Here is an 11574-nt window from a genome sequence, read left to right on the forward strand (position 1 = left end):
CGCAGGACCGGGAATATTAACTCAGTTGGTAGAGGGCTTGCCTCACATGCATAAGGCCCTGGGTTCAATTCCAGCACCACAAAAAAAAAAAAAATGTCCAGAGCTATTTAAACTTAAAATGTCTTGTGTTTTGCAATTGTTTTACTCACCCTTCAGGAGAAAGAAAAATAAAAAGTGTAACTCTTGGGGGCTGGGGTTGTGGCTCCCAGTAGACTACTCGCCTAGCATGTGTGAGGCACTGTGTTAGATTCTCAGTACCGCACATAAAAAAATTAATTAAATAAAAGTCTATCGACAACTAAAAAAAAATTAAGGAAAAAAGTGTAACTCTTCCACTTTCTCTTTCCCTAATCCCTTTCTCTTTCCCTAATCCCACAGTTAGGCATATCTCATGGTTTTCTACATATCTTTATATGTACAAAGTAATACATAATTTGTAATTTTCTCCAGTATAACTATATTATTACCTGCATTTTCCCCTATTTTCATTGACATCTCTTCATATCCACTTATAAATTTCTATTTCAGTTTTTATAATGTAGTAAATTATTATTAATACAGATATACAATAATTATCCAACCAACATTAATGGTTGATGCTATTTTTTTATCTCTTTCAAATAATGCTTTAGATTTTGACATATAATCCTATACATCTCTGTAAATAATTCCATAATACAGATTATTATTGTATATGTCCAAATTTTACGTCTAAATCAGTCCCAAAAACTAGTATGTAAATTTTATGCCCTTTTCTCATATCCTCACCATTGTTGGAATAAAGAGGTTTTTAAATTCTAATTATCTGATAGGTTAAAAAAAAAAAACTTTTATTTCATTAACGAGGTTCAGTATCTTTTTACCTGTTTATTAGACCATATTTACTTGATGCACACAATCAATAGTTTATACAATTTAAACTTCAACTTCAAAAAACAATATACTTAAAATATTTTGAAAGTTTTATAAGTAAAGGAATTCCTAGGATGATTCATATACTTATCAAATAAGGTACTAGAAATGCTTTAAAATTTAGGTAGGTATCAGGATGTATCACAAAGGAAAAACACAAGATTTTTAGACTATAAATGTATTGAGTTTCTTATAATTTTTTTTTGTAACACTTTCTGCCCCAAATCAAACACAAATATTCTATACAGAAGGGTGGAAAGGGGGTGTATCTTCTTTTAAAACAGAGAAGGCTACTGTCCTACTTACAGAAGCTCTTGTATTATCATTATAATACTCTATCTCAGCACTTTCTTAGGAGGGCAGTTGGTATAGTACCTGTTGAATAAATAAACTGATTAATGAATGTATCAATAAACAAAGTCTGAGGGCCTCAATAGACATTTACTAAGCAGTTACCATGAGCCAGGTACTATGCTAGCAATGACCCAGTGCTAGCCTCACAATGATCAAAGATGGACTTTGATTCAGTTTTTAGAACCACTTTTCACTCCCCCCAGTATTAGATATTTTATTAATAAAACTATATTATTGGAATTTCTGCCATATTTATAATTTTTAATGTTAGTGTATGCTAGTATACCCCTTGCATTCTTTTCTAAGTTTTTGATTTTGTTGGAGGGGTATTGGGGATTGAACCTAAGGGGGCTCTTTACCACTGAGCTAAAGCCCCAGCCCTTTAATTTAGTTTAAAACAGATGAAAAATAACACAGCTAATGGTTAATTATTGTGAATATTCAATTTTTCCTTGAAAAAATCAGAAAACATTTCCTGTGATCTTTAAAAAATATTAATATTTAAACATTAAAATGCGTAAATTACATAATTCAACATAAAATTTTGTTTTGCCATGTGCAAATAAACTTTTATAATCACAGCAAACCTATTAGCTCTTAAAGATAATAAATAAAATATAAATTATAATTACTCATGCTACAGATATATTGAATGCTGAAAGGCATTTTGTAGGAAACCAAAACTGGGAAGACAGCAAGGGAGTGATTTATTTCAAATCTGCTTATATACCTCACAAAGAAAATGAAGAGCTAAATAAAGATTTGAAAAAGGCTGAAACAGGAAGTCCTTTTCATATCTGGGGGAAACATCTTCCAAGCAAAGGAAACAGCAAACACATGCCTGAAGTAGGCAGAGTGTGTTCAACTTTGGGGTGTGTTCAAGGGAGACAGCAAGGTCAACATTATCTCTGGGGTAGCTGAAGCAAGCTGAAAATACTATTACTTGGGGAGGGAGTTCAGAGTGCAGGACTTTGTAGTACATTGTAAAGGTTTTGATTGTTACTTTCAATAAGATGGAAAACATCTGAAAGATTTTTTAACTTGACTAACATTTTAACAGTATCAATGGCCACTGTATTAAGTAAGACTGGAAGAGAACAGAATGGAAGCATGAGACTATTGTAATAATCCACACAAGATGATGGCAGTTTGAAACAGGTGGAAGTGGTGAAAGTGGTTTATCAAACTGTTGGATTCTAAACATACTGAAGATCACCAATAGGATTTGCTGAAAAACTGCATGTGGAGTTCAAGAAAGAGAGATGCAGAGTTAATTTTTAGCACTAAAATCATTTAAATAGCATTTTTAAAAATACTGTGCTTAACTTACAGAAGATCCAAAGCATTTTTACCTATTAAATAAGAAACTTCATGACCCAAACCAAGCATCACAATGGAAGAAATATTTTCTATATTTATCTAGCATACTGTTGGTCACACTGGCATATGTATAAATCAAAACTCATAGAAATTAAAATGGATTCATTTTATTGTAATTTTACTTCAACAGATTTACTCCAAAAAAAAGAAAAGAATGCAAGTAAGATTTATCTATATTACATTAACATGCATGCATTCTGCTTTTTTCACTTTCAAAGCATTCTTTAGTTTTCTACACTTCTGAGAATACTACAGGTATACAAAATATGGTAGAGATGCTTATCCCTTTGTTACACACGTATCTAGACATAAAATTATTTCACCAAGGATAGGCTTATAAATTAGCCCCATGAGGGCACTCACTATGTGTCAAATTTTTGAAATGGTAAGAATGAACCAATAATATCCCCCCTCTGCGAACACTAACATAGAATTCATGCATTCATCCAATAAATAGTTTCAATTTTGTGCCTAGTTCTCCCCCAGGTATTATTTGTATCTGTTCCTGAATGGATAAAATTTAAGTTACTATATAAAGTTCAGAGGTTCTACAGTGACTAAAAGTGACTATTAGTGTAACATGTACTGTTTCCTGCCCTGCTCATAGCCTGCAAGATACACTGGACACTGACATAACTGCCTGCCTCAACCTAAGCAAAACATTCGCTTAAAATGCATTACTCCATTAACTAAATTTCCACAGAACTGGAGTCTACAGGCATTATTACTAGAAAAAGTATTCAAAGCCCAAAGAAGAATGAGGACTATTTGACAGAAAAATTTCTTTTACAGGGGGTAGGCCCTGTAATTCCAGGATTAGCAGCAGAGCACTTGCCTAGCATGTGTGAGGCACTGGGTTTGATTCTCAGAACCACATAAACGGGCTGGGGATGTGGCTCATGCGGTAGCGCGCTCGCCTGGCATGCGTGCGGCCCGGGTTCGATCCTCAGCACCACATACAAAGATTTTGTGTCCGTCGAGAACTAAAAAATAAATATTAAAATTCTCTCTCTCTCTTAAAAAAAAAAAATCACATATAGATAAAAGTCCATCAACAACTTAAAAAAAATTTAAAGAACAAAGTTTCTTTTACAGAAAAGTTTTTCAGAAGTCTGAAAATACTCAAGAGGGTAGGGAAATATAGCTCAGTGGTAGAACACCATAGGTTCAGTCCCCAGTACTGCAGGAAAGACTTTTGACTGTCTAAAAAAAGGAGTTGATTTTTTTCCTTGAGATTTCCACTTTGTTATTTGTCATTTTTCAATTATTAAAAAGCAACACTATGTATACAGAAACACTAGTGGTCCCTACAAACTGGGTAAGACAGAAGATAGGGAGGGGGTAGACCCTGTAATTCCAGTGACTCAGAAGGCTGAGGCCAGACAACCACAAGCTTCAGGTGAGCTTCATCAATTTAGTGAGTCCCTAAGCAACTTAGTAAGAATGTGTCTCAAAATTTAAGAGTAGGGTGCTGGGGGTGCAACTCAGTGTGGTAAATGCCCCTAGGTTTAATCCATAGTATCCACCCACCATTTCTGTCCCCACCTCAAAAGGGGAACAAAACAAAACAAAATCTGGGGTACAGTGACTTACAAATAGGCAAATAGGCAGAGAGATCTTTTAGGCCGTTTAACTGTCTGATTACTTAAAAAAAAAAAACTCATTTACACGTCAAAAACACCTTCATAAAGCTGCTATTTTTAAAAAACATTATTTTTGGATGGGTAACAGGGATTGAACCCAGGGGCACTCAACAACTGAGCCACATCCTTAGCCCTATTCAATATTTTATTTGGAGACATGGTCTCACTGAATTGCTTAGCAACTCACTTGCTGAGGCTGGCTTTGAACTCACCATCCTCCTGAGCAGTGTGCACCACTACATCCAGCATAAAGCTGCTTTTTAAAAAAAATATCAGGACAAGAGGCAAAATCTAAGACCTGAAAATTACATAATACTGTATCAATGTTAATGTCCTAATTTTGATCATTATACTATTATTAAATAACAGAACCTGTGTCCTAGTTTGTCTTTCTGGTACAGAGGGGAAAAAAAAGTGCTAGGGCACTTTACCACTGAGCTACATACCCAACTTTTTTTTTTTTTTTTCTTTTTCTTTCTTTCCAGACAGAGTGTAACTAAGTTCTTCAGGGTGGCCTTGAATTTGAATTCTTCCTGCCTTTGTTTCCTTAGTAGCTAGTATTACAGGTGTGCAACACTGCACCTTGCCTATTTCCTAGTTTTAAAGGAAATACACTTTAGTATTTTTATGTTAAGAGGCATCACATCTCCCAAATTTTTCTGAAAGAAACTATGAAGACAGAAAAGAATGAGGGACCAGGTTGTGGCTGAGTGGTAGAGCACTTGCCTAGCATGCATGAGGCACTGGGTTAGATCCCCGCACCACATTAAATAAATAAATACATACATACAAACAAATAAAATAAAGGTGCTGTGTCCATCTACAACTAAAATATATATTTTTTTAAAAAAGAATGAAGTCAATTGGTAAAAAATTAACATTTCAGGTATGTGGGTGAGTTGAGAATTCTTCATACTATTCTTGAAACATTTTTGTAAATTTTAAATTATATGAAAACTTAAATTTAAAAAGGAATATGAGTAATTCTGAGTAGTGTTCTTCTTATTATTTTCTGCAAGTTTAAAAACTTTTAAACGGCTGGGCGCAGTGGTGCACACCTATAATCCCAGCAGCTCCGGGGGCTGAGACAGGAGGATCAAAGGAGTTCAAAGCCAGAGACAGCAATGGAAAGGCACCAAGCAACACAGTGAGAGCCTGTCTCTAAATAAAATACAAAAATAGGGGTGGGGATGTGGCTCAGTGTCCAAGTGCTCCTGAGTTCAACCCCTGGTACCAAAAAAAAAAAAAACTTTTAAAAGTTTTTAAAAGTAGAGAAAAGTATTTAAAAGTATAGAAAAGTGGGGCTGGGGATGTGGCTCAAGCGGTAGCACGCTCGCCTGGCCTGCGTGCGGCCCGGGTTCGATCCTCAGCACCACATAACAAACAAAGATGTTGTGTCAGCCAAAAACTAAAAAATAATTTTTCTCTCTCCCTTCCTCTCTCTTTAAAAAAAATAAAATAAAATAAAAGTATAGAAAAATATAAAAGCTAAGCCTAGGGCCTGGTTTTATGGCTCAGTGGTAAAGCACTTGCCTGGCAAGTGTGAGGCACTCGGTTCCATCCTCAGCACCACATAAAAATAAGTAAATAAAATAAAAGTACTGTGTGTCTACAATTCAAATGTTTAAAAAAAAAAAAAAAAAGAAAGAGATGGACTGGGGTTGTATCTGAGTGGCAGAGCACTTGCCTTGCACATGTGAGGCACTGGGTTTGATCCTCTGCTCTACATAAAAATAAAAACAAAAATAAAGATGTATAACTAGGGGCTGGGATTGTGGCTCAGCAGTAAAGCACTCACCTACCTAAAGGCATTGTGTTGTGTCCATCTACACCTAAAAAAAATTTTTGGAAAAAAAAAGATGTATAACTAAAAAAATATTTAAAAAATAAAAAAGAAAAGACAAAAGGGGGAAGAAAAGGGATAAAAGCTGTTGAAGAAGCTCAAGAAGCTTTTAAAATCCCCTTGTATGAATGGCTATGGTAGTATAAGAACAGGCAATCAAGAGATTAAAAAATACATAGAATGTTTTCTTAATACAAGATTACTTTTAGTGACATTAATGATTTAATGATGCTAATGACAACTTTTGCTTTCAAAGCTATAATACCATTTTTCTCCAAATCATAAAAATGAGAAAAGTACTTATCTGTGGCCAAAATGGTACCATAAATGGAGAAATCCCAAATTCCTATCAGGTCTGAAGTCATTACCCAATATTAACATGAAATAATTTTATTTTAAAAATATATATTGAGGGGTCAGAGTTGTGGCTCAGTGGTAGAGTGTTTCGCCTAGCATGTGTGAGGCACTGGGTTCGATTCTCAGCATCGCATATAAAGATCCATAAACAATTAAAAAGATATATATATAAAATTGGGCTGGGGTTGTGGCTCAGTGGTAGAGTGCTTGCCTAGCATGCGTGAGGCACTGGGTTCCATTCTCAGCACCATATACAAATAAATAAAATAAAGGTCTGTCAACAACTAAAAAATACTTAAAATACATACACAGAGAGCGTCAATACAGTGCAATAAAAGACAAATCACAAAATTTAAAAATTAGTCAAAATATTATTAATATATGGTGCCTATATACAAGAGTGAAACAGCAAACTTTTATTTCCCTGACTTACAGGTACTCTACCAGAAGAAAAAACAAAACAAAACAGGAAAGGCATAGAAAATACCTTGTGACCATAAAACAGAAAATCTGATAATGGTTATCTCAAAATTATTTAATAAGCATTTTTATTTACTTTTATTGGCAAGTCTTCATTATCTTACTTAATTCCCAAATTATCAAATGTAAATTCATTAATTTGGGGGCAGGTACTGGGCTTGAATGCAGGGGTGCTCTACCACTGTGCTACATACACTCCAGTACTTTATATTTCTTATTTTTTGTGACAGTGTCTGGCTGAACTGCCAAGGCTTGCCTGGAACTTGCTCTTCTCCTGCCTCAGTCTCCTGAATGGCTGGGATTACAGGTGTGAGCCATGCCGGCTTGTTGCTCACTTTACTTGTCCAACTGAACACAGCAAGTGGGTGGAGACTCCCAAGGCTCCCCACTGTCCTGAAATTACCAATATAAAGACTCTACTGTCTGTTTCTAGCAATAACATACCAATAAGAAAGAAATCAATTCGAGAGTTAGTTATGGCTTTGCTTATGAAAGTCTAATCAGAGTACACTGGAATAAATGTGATTACTATTATAACACTCGTTTTACAGATGAAGAAAACCAAGGCTTTAAAAAAATGAATTATTAGAATAGTATAACATCTACTTGAATCAGGAGAACTGATGATCAACTGAACGACTTCCTTGGACTCTTAAATGTTTTGGTAATAAAAATTAAAAGTTTCTCTTCAATCTTTTACAATTTATCTACAGGATAACACAGTACCAACTGCATACAGAAATCCTCTACACTACTTTATAAATTCTTCTGTAAATCTAAAATAACGTCAAAATAAAGATTTTTTAAGTGGTAAAAACAACAAAAAACTTCTACAAAAATGAAACAAATCTTGACACATTGTCAACTACCTAATACACAGTACTTCCCAATAAAGCGGTCTAGTGCAAGAGAAGTCCAATGTCTTCCCTCCTTTTGGTCTGCTTCACTCTGCCCAGTATTAAAAACAGCCTTTCCATGACCATCTAAATCTATATTACATAACATCAAAATAACCTTCACACTCCTATATCTATTCTAAAAAACATACTTAAAAAGCAATACTTAAGACCAAGGAACGGTAAAAATGAAATAACATTTTAATGCCGAGGCTGGTAATCACTTAAAATGAATGGAAACAGATTACTGCATCTTTCAATGCGGAAAGGCGGCAGGAAGGCAAAACTCATTACAACCTTAAGCAAGCCAGGAATATGCTAAAAAAAAAAAAACAGGTGAGCATTAGCTAAATTCGAGTGGGACGGGCTCTAGATGGCCAAAGTGAAAGAAATCCGTTGGTGGCCAGCACCTCTCTAAAAAAGATGGGTGCAGACTGGCTTCAAGGCCTGGGGCCAATGTGTCCTAGGCCCGAAAAAACCTACAGGGGTGCTGTGCAAGCTCCATAAAGAAAGGAACCTCAGGGAAATGCCCCCCAGGGGCATACCGATCATTTTGTGACTAACGCGCAGCCGAGATGGGACCAAAGCGATTCACTCCGTAGCAGAACGTGAAAGGGAAAGGGAAATTGGGCGACAATGCAAAGAGGAACGCTCAGGCGGTAAGGCCGGCCTCCACGGGCTCCTGGGCCCACTGGTTTTCGAGGCCTCAGAGAAGCGGAGAAACCTAAGCCTCGTGCCCGTCCCCTCCCCCACCCCTCACCCCTACCCCACCCCACCCCACCCTTTCGCAGCCACCCTGGCTTTTCCTCTTCCTCCAGCTGAGGTACCCGGTCCTCCGGTTTCCACAGGCGTTCAGAGGCGTAAACTCACCCGCCGCTAAGAAAACGGTACTGTCTTCGCGGCCCTCTGGGCTCCACGTTACGAATGGGCTCCACCGGTTCGAGGTTTCTGAGCGCCGCTCGCCCGGGAGACTAATTCCGAAGCGCCTATTTGCACAGGCCGCAAACACAGCCGCGATGCGCGGGGAGCTTCTGGAGGTCTTCCTCTTGCCCGGCATGCACTGCGACCGGGGGCGTGGAGTAGAGAACCATAGAGAGGAACATGTATAGAGAGTCTCCTCTGTTGGCTTGGACTCACCACGCAGAGCCGAACAACCATAGAAAGGGACCGCCTGGTGGGGACTAGAAAGGCTGGAGCCGAAAATTAGGACCCACCCTGCCATTTTTGATTGGAGCTGACTGAATCTTATGACTACGCGACGCCATCTTGAGGTCAAGGTTCCTGCTGGGCGCTGCACGAGGCTTGTTGGAGGATTTTTCACTTTTCATGGTTTGTTTTCTGGGAATTAGAACCTTGCTTTCTCATTCACTAAGGTTCGATGCACTCATAACTGGTCCCGGCCAAGAACCTCAGTAGAAACCCCAAGTGCTAATTTTTCCCTAAAAAACACCTACTCTTCCTTTTTTTTTTAAGCGACCACGCACACTGAAACTTAACGATAGTGAGATCAAAGAGGTAACTAGAAGATGTTTGAAATACATCAAAGAGTCTGTAAGAATATCTGATGTAGTTTTCATTCTGTAATATAAACATTCTGAAAAGAACTTCACTTGCTCAATTAGTGAAAATAAATAAAACTAATAATAAAACTAATCGCAAATTATCAGGTGATTCAATTTAGGGACTTTTTTTAAAAATATTTTTTAGTTGTCAATGGACCTTTATTATTTATTTTTATGTGGTGCTGACAATCGAACCCAGTGCCTCACTCATGCAGCAAGCGCTCTACCACTGAGCCACAGCCCTTATTATTTTTTTAAAAATATTTTTAGTTGTACATGGACAGGATACCTTTATTTTGTTTAGTTTTTTAATGTGGTGCTGACCATCGAACCCAGGGCCTCCCACATGCTAGACTAGCGCTCTACCACTGAGCCACAACCCCAGCCCCAATTCAGGGACTTTTAAGCAATATCTACTTTATAGACCTTTGTTTCCTGACTGCTTGCTTCTCAGGAAGTTTGCAGTTCATTCGATATGAAAGTATTACATCCCTGGGTGCCTAGGCTGTGAGAAGTGCAGAAGTATGAAGGCAAAGGGCGAGTGAGATTTGTATCCACCCTAGAAGAACTGCAGTCGAAGTAGAATCACAAACCCTGACCACCCTACATAAAACTGAAACATTGCTGCACACTCCTTTTTTGCCTTTCCTACTTAATTTTGATCTATAGCACCTATTACAATCTACCACACTATGTATTTTTCTTATTTTATGGTCAGCTTGCTCCTACCCTACTAGTATATAAATTTAAGGATGTTTCATTCACTTTTGTAATCACAGTGCCTAGAACAAGTGCCTGGTATTGAGCAAAATACTCATTATTAAACTATTAGTGAACGTAAGTATTACCATATCATAGGTACCAACAGAACAAATACAATGGGAGCCCAAAGGGGAGACTCTGTATGTAATAATACTGCCATCTCGAAATTTTAAATTCCTCTTTATTTCTCCTTATAAAGGTTAATACTTTCTCTCCAGGGCTTTATCAAGGAATGTATGTGAAAGTACTTTGTTCGTTAAAATGCTAATTAAGTGCAATTTTCATTTTGTAGATGAAAGTCTGTGCCTTGCCAGGTGTGGTAGAGAATGCCTGGAATCCCCACTACAAAAGTTGGAAGGCTGAGGCCAGAGGATGGCAAATTTAGGCCACTCTCAGCAATTTAATGAGATTCAGTCTTAAATTTAAAAAATAAAAATAAATAAATAAAGGACTGGGACTATAGCTCGATAGTAAAGTGCCCCTAGGTTCAATCCCTAGTCAAACAGGGGAAAAAAAAAAAAAATCTGTGCCTTTTTTACAATCAGAAGGATAAACACTGAGGTTACTCTGTATTACTTTGTATTGTTAGAAACATTGTACTTTAATTTGTGTGTTACTTGTCCTTAAAGAGATAGTAGGGTGCTGTGGGGTGCCGTGTTGCATGCCTGTAATCCCAGTGACTCTGGAGGTTGAGGCAGGAGGATCACACATTCAAAGCCAGCCTGAGCAACTGAGTGAGGCCCTAGCAAGGGGGCTGGGGCCACAGCTCAGTGGCTGAGTGTTTGCCTAGCATCTGTGAGGTACTCAGCACCACATAAAAAACAAATTAATAAACAAAGGTATGGTGTGTCCCTCTACAACTAAAGTAATAAATAAAAATAAATAAATAAAGTGCTCCTAGGTTTGATCCCCAGTACAAAAAAAAAAAAAATATTGGGCTGGGATGTGGCTCAGGTGGTAGCGCACTCACCTGGCATGCGTGCGGCCCAGGTTCCATCCTCAGCACCACATACAAAGATGTTGTGTCCGCCGAAAAACTACATAAATAAATAAATAAATATTTTTTTAAAAAAATCTAAACAGAAAACTTCAAACCCAAGATTCAGAGCTTAAAAAAGAAGACACATATAGCAAAATTAAAGTGTATCAGGAACATTCAAACAGACAGATGACTTGGTCTCTGGCTCCTCTAAACTAGTTCAGTGGGATATAGAATTTAATATCTTCAAATTCAGTGTATAGTTGAAGATGATAAAGCTGGAGGAGCACATCACTGCTTTTGTGACTATATTCAGGCCATGGGCATAGCTGCTAGTAACAAGATCTATAAAATCCATTCCAGATATATCATTGCACTTAAATAAAACTTTGAGGGCTGGGGTTGT

General features: G+C 37.3%; 1 protein-coding gene across 1 annotated transcript in view; it reads right to left on the reverse strand.

Annotated features, from left to right (window-relative positions):
* Rbm25 (RNA binding motif protein 25) overlaps positions 1-8913 on the reverse strand; it is a 57595-nt gene extending 48682 nt beyond the window's left edge. The window contains exon 1 of the mRNA XM_027931467.2: positions 8736-8913. The gene's annotated coding sequence lies outside the window, so the exon portion shown is untranslated. The remainder of the gene's footprint in view (positions 1-8735) is intronic.
* Between the last annotated feature and the right edge of the window lie 2661 nt (positions 8914-11574).

The sequence above is a fragment of the Marmota flaviventris genome, chromosome 2, assembly GCF_047511675.1.
Source record: "Marmota flaviventris isolate mMarFla1 chromosome 2, mMarFla1.hap1, whole genome shotgun sequence".
NCBI classification, from domain to species: domain Eukaryota; kingdom Metazoa; phylum Chordata; class Mammalia; order Rodentia; family Sciuridae; genus Marmota; species Marmota flaviventris.